General features: G+C 33.5%; 1 long non-coding RNA gene across 1 annotated transcript; it reads right to left on the reverse strand.

Annotated features, from left to right (window-relative positions):
* On the reverse strand, positions 4,463–5,601 carry LOC104788684. The gene is made up of 3 exons (XR_768535.2): positions 5,297–5,601; positions 5,048–5,118; positions 4,463–4,736 (listed from the first exon to the last, which is right to left on the reverse strand). It is a non-coding gene; the product is annotated as an uncharacterized LOC104788684 (long non-coding RNA).

An 11,756-nucleotide genomic window follows, 5' to 3' on the forward strand; every position in this document is an offset into this window, starting at 1 on the left:
GATGATTTGATCCGGGCTCGGAGGCCTGGGTATCACTGGATTGGGGACTTCCGAACTAGTTTCCTGCTCATCAGAAACAGGTGTGACTGCCGTGGTTGGATGAGTCTCTGCGAGTAGGAGTAGTCGCGCGAGCTGTTTCCTCGGTGACTAACTTCTTTTTCATTGCCCTAGTAACGACGCTCGAACTTTCCAATTGTATGCTTGGGTACTCGATAACTTCTACCGGGATTACTCCTGTCATTGTTGGGTCCGAAGTCGAGGCTAGTGACGCCAGAGTGTCTGCAGCTGAGTTTTCACTTCGCGAGATCTTAGTGATTTCAAACTCGTTGAATTTTGTTGCTAACTCTTTAGCTGCGGCCAAGTAGGCTTCCATGCGCTCGTCCTTGGTCTCGTATTCTCCAAGTAGGCTTCGAACGCCAATTCTTACAACGAGTCTAAGTCCGGCTAAGAAAGACTCGTACTCGGCTTCATTATTGGATGCATTGAAGGCCAGACGGATTAATTGCTCAATTACTTCTCCAGTGGGAGAAACGAGATGAACTCTGACTCCAGCGCCCGTTTTAGACGATGCACCATCCACATGTAGGGTCCACGGGACATCCACATTGCTTTCAGCCGAACTAGCAAGTGGAAGTTCTATCAAGAAATCTGTGAGGACTTGTGCTTTTGCGCAAGTTCGAGTTCAGAACTCAATGTCATACTCACTAAGCTCAACTGACCATTTTACCAATCTACCGGACTGGCTCGGGCTGTGAAGCACTGTATGAAGTGGCTGCATTTTTAGGACAACAATCGAATGCGACTGAAAGTACGGTCGTAACTTCCTCGCCGAAATTACTGCGGCTAAAGCCAATTTTTCCATCATTGGGTACCTAGATTTGGCTCCTGTGAAAGACTTACTGATGTAGAAAATTGGTTTCTGCTCCCCCCGTTTTTGCGAACTAAAACTCCGCTAATTGCGCTTACAGATACGGCTATGTAGAGGAAAAGCGGTTCACCGAGCTCAAGCTTTGCTAGAACTGGTGGCTAGGACAAGTAGGTTTTTAGCTGGGAGAACGCTGCTTCGCACTTCTCGTCCCATGCGAATTACCTCCCTCCTTTATTTAATAACTGGTAGATTGGGAGGCATTTATGAGTTGAACGAGAAATAAAACGGTTGAGTGCAGCTATCCGTCCGTTTAAGCGTTAAACTTCTCGCAAAGTCTTTGGGGAACTCATGGACAAGAAAGCGTTGATCTGTCTTGGGTTCGCTTCAATTCCTCTTTCTGTTACGATATAACCCAGGAATTCCCTTGATGGAACAGTGAACGTACACTTCGTGGGATTGAGCTTCATCCTGAACTGGTTCAGGATCTCGAAACACTCTTTCAGATATGCGAGGTGCGAGCTAGACTCCATAGACTTTACCAACATGTCGTCGATATAGACTTCCATGGTTTTCCCGAGCTATTTCTCAAACATCCGATTTACCAACCGATGGTCAGTTGCTCTGGCATTCTTGAGGGCGAATGGCATCACTTTGTAACAATAGGTTTCGCGGTCTGTGATAAATGCGGTCTTCTCTTGATCGTTGGGGTTCATGAGGATCTGATTGTATCCGGAAAAAACATCCATGAAGGACATCAGTTCGTGCCTGGAAGTGGATTCGACTAACCTATCGATGTGAGGAAGTGGAAAACTATCCTTAGGGCAGGCCTTATTCAGGTCAGTGAAGTCAACGCAGACTCGTGATTTCCCATTTTTCTTTTTGACAACCACGCTATTGGCGAGCCACTCCGGATATTTCACCTCGCGTATCTGCCCAGCCCGCAGTAGTCGTTCTACTTCTTTGTTGACAATTTCGGCCCGCTCAGGGCCGAGCTTCTGTCGCTTTTGCTTTACAGGTCTAAATGTTGGATCTACGCTAAGCTCGTGCGAAATGATTTCGGGTTTTATCCCTTGCATTTCGTCAACTGACCAGGCGAAGGTAATGATGTTTTCCTTGAGAAAAGAAATCAAACTAGCCCGGAGCTCGCTTTTCAAACCTGCCCCAATCTTGATTTCTTGATCCGGGAATTTTGGATTGATGAATTTAGCTTCTGTGAGGTCACCTCGCAACTGCTTACGAACTTGATTTTTGGTGACCTCCAGCTGTGGTTGCTATTGGATCAGGAGCTTTGTGGCTTGCAAGGTAGCAGCTTCTGGCGACTCTTTGGCTCCCCAGGATTTCCCGAACTCCCTGAGGAGTTGGGAACTTGACGCACTGATGGTACGTCGACGGGACCGCCTTCATCTGAAACAGCCAAGGTGTCCCTACTATCGCGTTGTAGGCCGCAAGTTGGTCGAAGACTGTGAACTCCACCATTTTTACTATGCCTTGAGTGGAAACGGGTAAAGTTAACGTTCATAGTGACATCGAAGTTTCGCTGGTGAACGAGACCAGTGGGGATGGAGGTCCTGCGATGTGCTCCCTCCCGATGCCCATCCTAGTGAGTGTTTCCTGAAAAATTAAATCGACCGAACTCCTAGTGTCCACTAGGATTATGCACACCTCTTGGTTTGCTACATCAAGTGATATAACGAGTGCATCATCGTGAGGAGTATCTAGATCCTCCGTTTCCTTCTCCAAAAAGGTGATCTCAGGTAGATCGCTCGGAGTGAACTTCGCCCGTTTGGGTGCTGAACCAGAGAGCTTGTGTTGATGGTCTTTGATTGTTGTTATCGAGTTGCAAAATAAACGCGAGCCTCCCATGATTACGTCTATTCGTTTTTTAGGCCTTGCGTCCCGTCAGTTTGTTTTAGCTTTTTTAGTGGGGGGACATCCTCATCGAGTTCGGATACCGTCTTTGGGTCTAATTCGTCGATCGAAACATTTGGCATTTCGCCAGACACAAACTTTTCAGCTAGAAGATTCATCAACTTCTTGCTCCTAAGACAGGAGGTCAACCCGATCAGCATACGCTCGGTGAGAGGCAGACAGATCAGCGACCGAACTTGAGACTGCCTTTAGTTGGGTAGAGACCTGACCTTCCAAGCCATCGAAACGCTCATATAGAGCAGCGGAGGCAGCTTGCTGGCGCTTGGACTTCTCTGTCAGATCCTGCAAAAGCTTTTGGATTGTTTCCAGTGTTACATGGTTAGCGGATGCGTAAGCCATAACAGAAACTGTTCGACGAGAATTTGTGAAAAAGCGTCGGAACTATATGGAGTGTAGGTGATGACCCCCCTCCTTCTAGCGCTAAATGTGAGAACTAAAACTACAATTCTCCTTCCGAAGTGATTACGGACGGAGGAGTTCACCACCGTTTGAGTTCTGAACTAAACTGAGAGTGTTTGAGTGCAAAAAGTGTATTATTGCTTGAGAGTAAAAGTTTTTTCGATCCCCATTACAATGGTCTTCCCTACGTATTTATATCAATTTGTTTCATACAATCAATGTCTAATTAATCATCTACGCAAATCTCGGTTCCTAATTAATTCGATTAATTGCAAGAATCTTTGACCAGATCTGAGCTGCGAGCTGATTCGAGGGATGCCGTTCCGAGTTCCAGACTTTTCGTTGGGCTTAGCGGGCCGGTCAATGCTACGCCCTAGGCCCATTTAGCATGAATGTCTTAGACCTTTTGCCCGTTATCCGAGATGAACAATCGTGGGTACAACAGTATAATCGATGAATTTGGCTTCAAACTTGGTCTGGATCTCTCCAAAGTAAGTCGAGCCAAAATAAATATTCTGTAAGTCCCATTAATATTATTGTAGTTGACAATCCTCGCTATAAGGACTTGCCCTATAAAACTGCTTGGAAATAAATGGAAAATAAGAATAACAAAACAAAACAAAAAAACTATTTTTATTATGTCAGTGTATGCAAATAAATGCAGTGTGTTAAAAGAGATCGAAATGCGAAAGTAACGTATGCATTTTCTTTTGTACAGGAAATAAATGCTGAAGGAAGGAAAAAATAGTGCATGGCCCAAACCCACGCGCTCTCGGCCTGCTCAATTTCTAAAATATGCGAAAAAGGCCCAATTTCGAGGGTTATAGTCCACGGGTTTTTGTCTCACGCGCTCAACGCGCGTTAGGTGCGTGTGTGTTTTCTTCTTGTAATAAACAAACGAACGTACCTTATTAGAAATAGAGTTTTTTAAGAGTTCTACCACATTTATAATTCTTTCTATCCGATTGTACCACATTCCAAAACTCTTTTCAAAAATACCACAACTGTATGATAGAATGACCAATTTAACCCTGTTTTTTGTTTCCTTTGCAAAATAATAGAAAAACGTTTTCTTGTTTTTTATTTAATAAAACTGCTATGTCATGTCTTTTCACTGTCTCCCACAGTACTCCAATTTTAAATTAAAACAGTTCTATGTTCTATGTGACAAATGATGGGCGTCTTTGTCTTTCATTACGTGAGAGTGAACTAAAGAGTATATTAATTGGCTTGTGTTTATGAATAATTAAATCTAAACAGATCTGATAATAGACAAAATTGAAATTATGTTATGAATGGTCTATTAAAGACAAGTCATTTACATTGGTCCATCAGATACATGTCTATTTATGCAAATAGTCCATCGATGGTCCATCACTAACAAATGACAAATGGTCCATCGCTACCAAGATTAATGATTAATTGGAAGAAGAAACAAATAATCATAACACATCTGGTCCATAAGCATATACTCGGTTGGAGAGTCTTCAATTTGTTCTTTCTCTAATCTCTGACTTGTGGCTTCCTCGGGACTTCAAAGCTATGATAATAGACAAAATAGAATAGACAAAATTGAAGAGCACTCATTTATATTGGTCCTTCTGATAGCAAGATGTCCATATCTAACAAAATGATATGTCACTAACAGATAGTCCATCGCAACAAAATGTTTTATAGCTTATAATGGTCTATCGGTTAGCAACTGGTCCATCAGCCTAAGAGTCCATCAGATAAAGATGTCTACTTCTAATTGTTGTCCATCACTACCAAATGGTCCATCGATCACAAGATTCATGACTAACTTGAAGATGAAACATATAATCAGAACTCATTTGGTCTATAAACACATACCTGGTTGGAGAGACTTCAATCTTGTCTTTCTCTACTCTCTGACTTGTGGCTACCTCATGGGTTTTGGATCTCTGATAATAGACAGAATGTAGTAGACAAAATAAAGCATACGTCATTAACATGTCTACTTCTAATAGATGGTCCACTGCTAACAGATGGTCCATCGCAACCAAATTGTCCATCGACTACCTAATGGTCCATCAATAACATAAACCCTAGATCTTAGAAAAGTTAAAAAAAAAAACATACACAAGCTCGGGTAGAGGGTCTCCGAAACTAGACCACTGTGTTGGTCGCCTACGGAGGGGTAAGGTGGATCAGATAGAGTACATGGTGGACAACTGGACTTGATTAAGAATTTCGCTATTAGATCGGTTGCCCATTATATGCCGCCGTCGGGAGTGGAACAGAAAGAGGGTCGATTGTGAAAGTGAGAGTTATTGAGAATAAAGTGATGTTAGCAAGAGAGAGAGATAGAAATTGCAGAAGATGAAAAATCGATAGTTACAAAGGAAGAGATAGATGGTTTCTCTCTTTTTGAGATAAAGCGGAGAAAAAAATCAATGGGAAGGAAAAGATTTTTTAATTGGTCTGACAACTTTAACTCCCAAATATCTTAAAGAAAAAAAAGATAGTTTTTTTATTAATATCAATTCCTTTTGGTTATTCACGTGTTGTTTCCAGCCCATCATATACAGGGCAATTTAGTCAATTTATCTACCTCATGTGGTAGATTAGAAAAAGTGTTTTCATTTATGGTAGATTTGGAAAGTTTCTAAGTAGATGTGGTAGAATTGACAAAATTCCCTTAGAAATATATCTGCATTAACTTAGTAATGGAATTAAATTTACTTCTTTAATCCAGGAAAAAAAATAGTCAATTACTTCCGATTCTAATTTTATGATCGGGAAATGTTCAAAAGTGATATATATTAGATTTTAACCAGCGGTACACCACAGATCTATAGATTTTGTTATTATTTATAACTAGGTTTTGAACCCACGCGTGAATAGATATATTATGATGAAAATTATATATGATTGATTACGGTAATAAAATATTATTTTATAAAAAAAATTAAATTAGTATTATTATTTTCATTGTTAAAATTTATGGTAATTTTCATTGTTACTTTTACTGTCTGGTTCTTCGTTATAATTTTTTCTTCTTCTTACTCGTCAACTTTTTCACAATCTTCTACTGAAAAACCTTTTTTTTAGACTACCACACAACTTATTAATCCATCAAACTCAAATTATTTCTTTTNATTTTTTTAGACTAGACTACCACACAACTTATTAATCCATCAAACTCAAATTATTTCTTTTCTCATAAAATTTGTAAAATTGATGAAGAGCAGCATAATTAACACATGGATCTAATTATTGATAATTTTATCTATATACTTATTTTGTTTTAGATTCACACGTTTATAATCTTCTCCAACCAAAATCCTTACTTGGTTTATAATATTTTAAAAACATAATAAAATATACTAATAATAATTTATTTAATATGAATCATATGATATATAGTAATATAAGTACACTATAAGAACATATTAATTATAAATAAATAATATCAATTATGTTATATCATCAAATAATATCAACTGTATCGTATTCTCAAATAACCGTTAACGTATATAACCGTAACCGCTTGAACCGAAACCGTATTTAAACGTAACCGNTTTTTAAAAGTTTCAATATTAAAATATTTAAACTTTTAGGAATTTTAAAAATTATAATATTTTTTTGAAACTTTTTAAAGTTTTAATTNTAAACAGTTATAGTTAAAGTTAAACAAAATTTCTAACCATAACCGATGGTTAATAAACCATAACCGTAACTATGGTCATGCCTATGTATAGCTAATAAAACATGTGTGTTTATTGTCCATCTTTCTTCTTTAAACTCCAAAACTTGACTCAAACATCAAATNTTTTTTCTTTTTCTTCCTCGTCGACTTCTTCACATTTTTTCACTGAAAAACTTTTTTTTTAGATTAGCACACAACTTGTTAACCCATCAAACTCCAAGCACAAAATTATTTTTTTCTCATAAAATTTGTGAAATTCATGAAGAGCAGCNGCTTGTAGCTCATAAGAAATAAAAAGCACAAACGTAGATAAATAAGATAATTNTATAATTATTTGGTTTTAGATCCACACGTTTAGAATCTTCTCCAACTAAAATCCTTACTTAGTTTATAATATTTTAAAAACATAATAAAATATACTACTAATAATTTATTTAATATGAATCANTAAAACTTTTTAAAAGCTTAGAACTTTTAAAAGTTTCAATATTTATAATATTTAAAATTTTAAGAAATTTAAAAATTATAATATTTTTTTGAAACTTTTTAAAGTTTTAATTTAATCAAATAAAAAACCGGATCAAACCCAATAATTTTTAAACTTGGAGGCTTGATAAATCAAGCTTTCCTGCTCATTCGTTGTTGGAAACATATTAATCTTATTTATATTGGTTATGAACCATTGTCTAAAACTTTTCTAGCCGATGTGGGATATTGTGCATAGGTCTTTTATTTCCATAAATTTAAAATTTTCCTTTTTTCTAAAAAGTTCTGGAAATTTTAATAAATATTAATGAATGACATGTCAAATCATAATAGGTTGTTTTAAAATAATTCTTAATATAGAAAATTCTGGAAATTTTAACTTTTTCTAAAAAGTTCTGGAAATTTTAAAAAATATTAATGAATGACATGTCAAATTCTGATAGGTTGTTTTAAAATAATTCTTAATATAGAAAATTCTGGAAATTTTAAAAAATATTAATGACTGACATGTCTTATTACAATTGGAAGTATTAAATCCTAGGTGGACAGCCTTAGAAGCTATACAATTGGAAGTTTTAAATCCTAGGTGGACAGCCTTAGAAGCTTATAGCTTTTACTTTTTATTAGTAGAACTAGGTTTTGAATCCACGCTATGCGTGAGTTTATTAGATATATTTTGATGAAAATTATATATGATTGATGACGGTAATAAAATATTATCTTAAAAAAATAAATAAATTAGTATTACCATTTTCATTGTCAAAATTTGTGGTAATTTTCATTGTTACTTTTACCATCTGGTTCTTCGTTATACTTTTTTTCTTTTTCTTCCTCGTCGACTTCTTCACATTTTTTCACTGAAAAACTTTTTTTTTAGATTAGCACACAACTTGTTAACCCATCAAACTCCAAGCACAAAATTATTTTTTTCTCATAAAATTTGTGAAATTCATGAAGAGCAGCATAGTCAACACATGCATCCAATTATTGATAATTTTATCCATATAATTATTTGGTTTTAGATCCACACGTTTAGAATCTTCTCCAACTAAAATCCTTACTTAGTTTATAATATTTTAAAAACATAATAAAATATACTACTAATAATTTATTTAATATGAATCATATGATATATAGAAATATGAGTACATTGTAAGAACATAATAATTATAAATAAATAATATCAATTATGTTATATCATCAAATAATATCAACTGTATCATATTCTCAAATAACTGTAACCGTATATAACCGTAACCACTTGAACCAGAACCGTATTTAAACGTAACCGTTTAACCGTTTATTAAACTGTTATAGTTAAGATTAAATAAAATTTCTAACCATAATTGATGGTTAATAAACCATAACCGGGACAACCATAACCCTGGTCATGCCTATGTATAGCTAATAAAACATGTGTGTTTATTGTCCATCTTTCTTCTTTAAACTCCAAAACTTGACTCAAACATCAAATCAAGGTCTTGCGATATCAATCCTTCTTCCTTAGACCCAAAAATAAAAAATTAATGAAAGAATATCAATTCATCTATAAAATCATACACAAAAATATGTTTTGTAGGCTTGTAGCTCATAAGAAATAAAAAGCACAAACGTAGATAAATAAGATAATTTATGTTTTACATCAATATTTATATTATTTTAAATTTTTAAAAGGTTTCGAAATATAAAATTTGAACTTTTTAAAAAGTTTCAATATTTATAATATTTTAAACTTTGAAAATTTAAAAATTATAATATTTTAAAACTTTTTAAAAGCTTAGAACTTTTAAAAGTTTCAATATTTATAATATTTAAAATTTTAAGAAATTTAAAAATTATAATATTTTTTTGAAACTTTTTAAAGTTTTAATTTAATCAAATAAAAAACCGGATCAAACCCAATAATTTTTAAACTTGGAGGCTTGATAAATCAAGCTTTCCTGCTCATTCGTTGTTGGAAACATATTAATCTTATTTATATTGGTTATGAACCATTGTCTAAAACTTTTCTAGCCGATGTGGGATATTGTGCATAGGTCTTTTATTTCCATAAATTTAAAATTTTCCTTTTTTCTAAAAAGTTCTGGAAATTTTAATAAATATTAATGAATGACATGTCAAATCATAATAGGTTGTTTTAAAATAATTCTTAATATAGAAAATTCTGGAAATTTTAACTTTTTCTAAAAAGTTCTGGAAATTTTAAAAAATATTAATGAATGACATGTCAAATTCTGATAGGTTGTTTTAAAATAATTCTTAATATAGAAAATTCTGGAAATTTTAAAAAATATTAATGACTGACATGTCTTATTACAATTGGAAGTATTAAATCCTAGGTGGACAGCCTTAGAAGCTATACAATTGGAAGTTTTAAATCCTAGGTGGACAGCCTTAGAAGCTTATAGCTTTTACTTTTTATTAGTAGAACTAGGTTTTGAATCCACGCTATGCGTGAGTTTATTAGATATATTTTGATGAAAATTATATATGATTGATGACGGTAATAAAATATTATCTTAAAAAAATAAATAAATTAGTATTACCATTTTCATTGTCAAAATTTGTGGTAATTTTCATTGTTACTTTTACCATCTGGTTCTTCGTTATACTTTTTTTCTTTTTCTTCCTCGTCGACTTCTTCACATTTTTTCACTGAAAAACTTTTTTTTTAGATTAGCACACAACTTGTTAACCCATCAAACTCCAAGCACAAAATTATTTTTTTCTCATAAAATTTGTGAAATTCATGAAGAGCAGCATAGTCAACACATGCATCCAATTATTGATAATTTTATCCATATAATTATTTGGTTTTAGATCCACACGTTTAGAATCTTCTCCAACTAAAATCCTTACTTAGTTTATAATATTTTAAAAACATAATAAAATATACTACTAATAATTTATTTAATATGAATCATATGATATATAGAAATATGAGTACATTGTAAGAACATAATAATTATAAATAAATAATATCAATTATGTTATATCATCAAATAATATCAACTGTATCATATTCTCAAATAACTGTAACCGTATATAACCGTAACCACTTGAACCAGAACCGTATTTAAACGTAACCGTTTAACCGTTTATTAAACTGTTATAGTTAAGATTAAATAAAATTTCTAACCATAATTGATGGTTAATAAACCATAACCGGGACAACCATAACCCTGGTCATGCCTATGTATAGCTAATAAAACATGTGTGTTTGTCGTCCATTTTTCTTCTTTGAACTCCAAAACTTGACTCAAACATCTAATCAAGGTCTTGCGATGTCAATCCTTCTTCCTTAGACCCAAAAAATAAAAAAATTAATGAAAGAATATCAACTCATCTGTAAAATCATGCACAAAATATGTTTTATAGCTCATAAAAAATAAAAAAGCACAAACATAGATAAATAAAATAATTTATGTTTTACATCAATATTTATAGTATTTAAAGTTTCGAAATATAAAATTTGAACCTTTTAAAAAGTTTCAATATTTANAAAAAATAAATAAATTAGTATTACCATTTTCATTGTCAAAATTTGTGGTAATTTTCATTGTTACTTTTACCATCTGGTTCTTCGTTATACTNTGAATTTTTAAAAGTTTTAATATTTATAATATTTAAACTTTTAAAAAATTTTAAAATTACAATATTTTTTTGAAACTTTTTAAAGGTTTAATTAGATAAAAAAAAACCGGATCAAACCGAATAATTTTTAAACTTGGACGCTTGATAAATCAAGCTTTCCTGCTCATTCGTTGTTAGAAGCATATTAATTTTATTTATATTGGTTCTGAACTATTGTCTAAAACTTTTCTAGCCGATGTGGGATATTGTGCATAGTTCTTTTATTTACACAAATTTAAAATTTTCCTTTTTCCAAAAAATTCTGGAAATTTTAAAAAATGTTAATGAATGACATGCCAAATCCTGATAGGTTGTTTTAAAATAATTCTTAATATATAAAATTCTGGAAATTTTAAAAAATGTTAATGCGTGACATGTCAAATCCGGATAGGTTATTTAAAATCCTATGTGGACAGCCTTAGAAGCTTATAGCTTCTACTTTTTATTAGTATAGATTTTATAGTTGTGGCAGCTAGTCAACTACTTTGGTTCTAAGCCATCTCTGGCGCTGAGTCAACAATTCGAAGTGTTTTTCTTGCGTATTCTTGATAAACCAGCGTTTATATATATATGTAGGAGGATCTGTTTGGGAAGTAATAAGCCCCTTTGACATCTCTTCATCTGTAAAGAATTCTCGATGTGAAAACACAGAGACAAAGGATTGATCTTTGAATAAGAAAAAGAGTGGATCTGCGGGGTTCCAAATGAATTGGCTCATTCTAAAAAAGCCTTGTTCTTTGGAAGACCTATCTCGTCTCTGGTACTGCATGG

Source organism: Camelina sativa, chromosome 5, assembly GCF_000633955.1.
Source record: "Camelina sativa cultivar DH55 chromosome 5, Cs, whole genome shotgun sequence".
Lineage (NCBI taxonomy): Eukaryota > Viridiplantae > Streptophyta > Magnoliopsida > Brassicales > Brassicaceae > Camelina > Camelina sativa.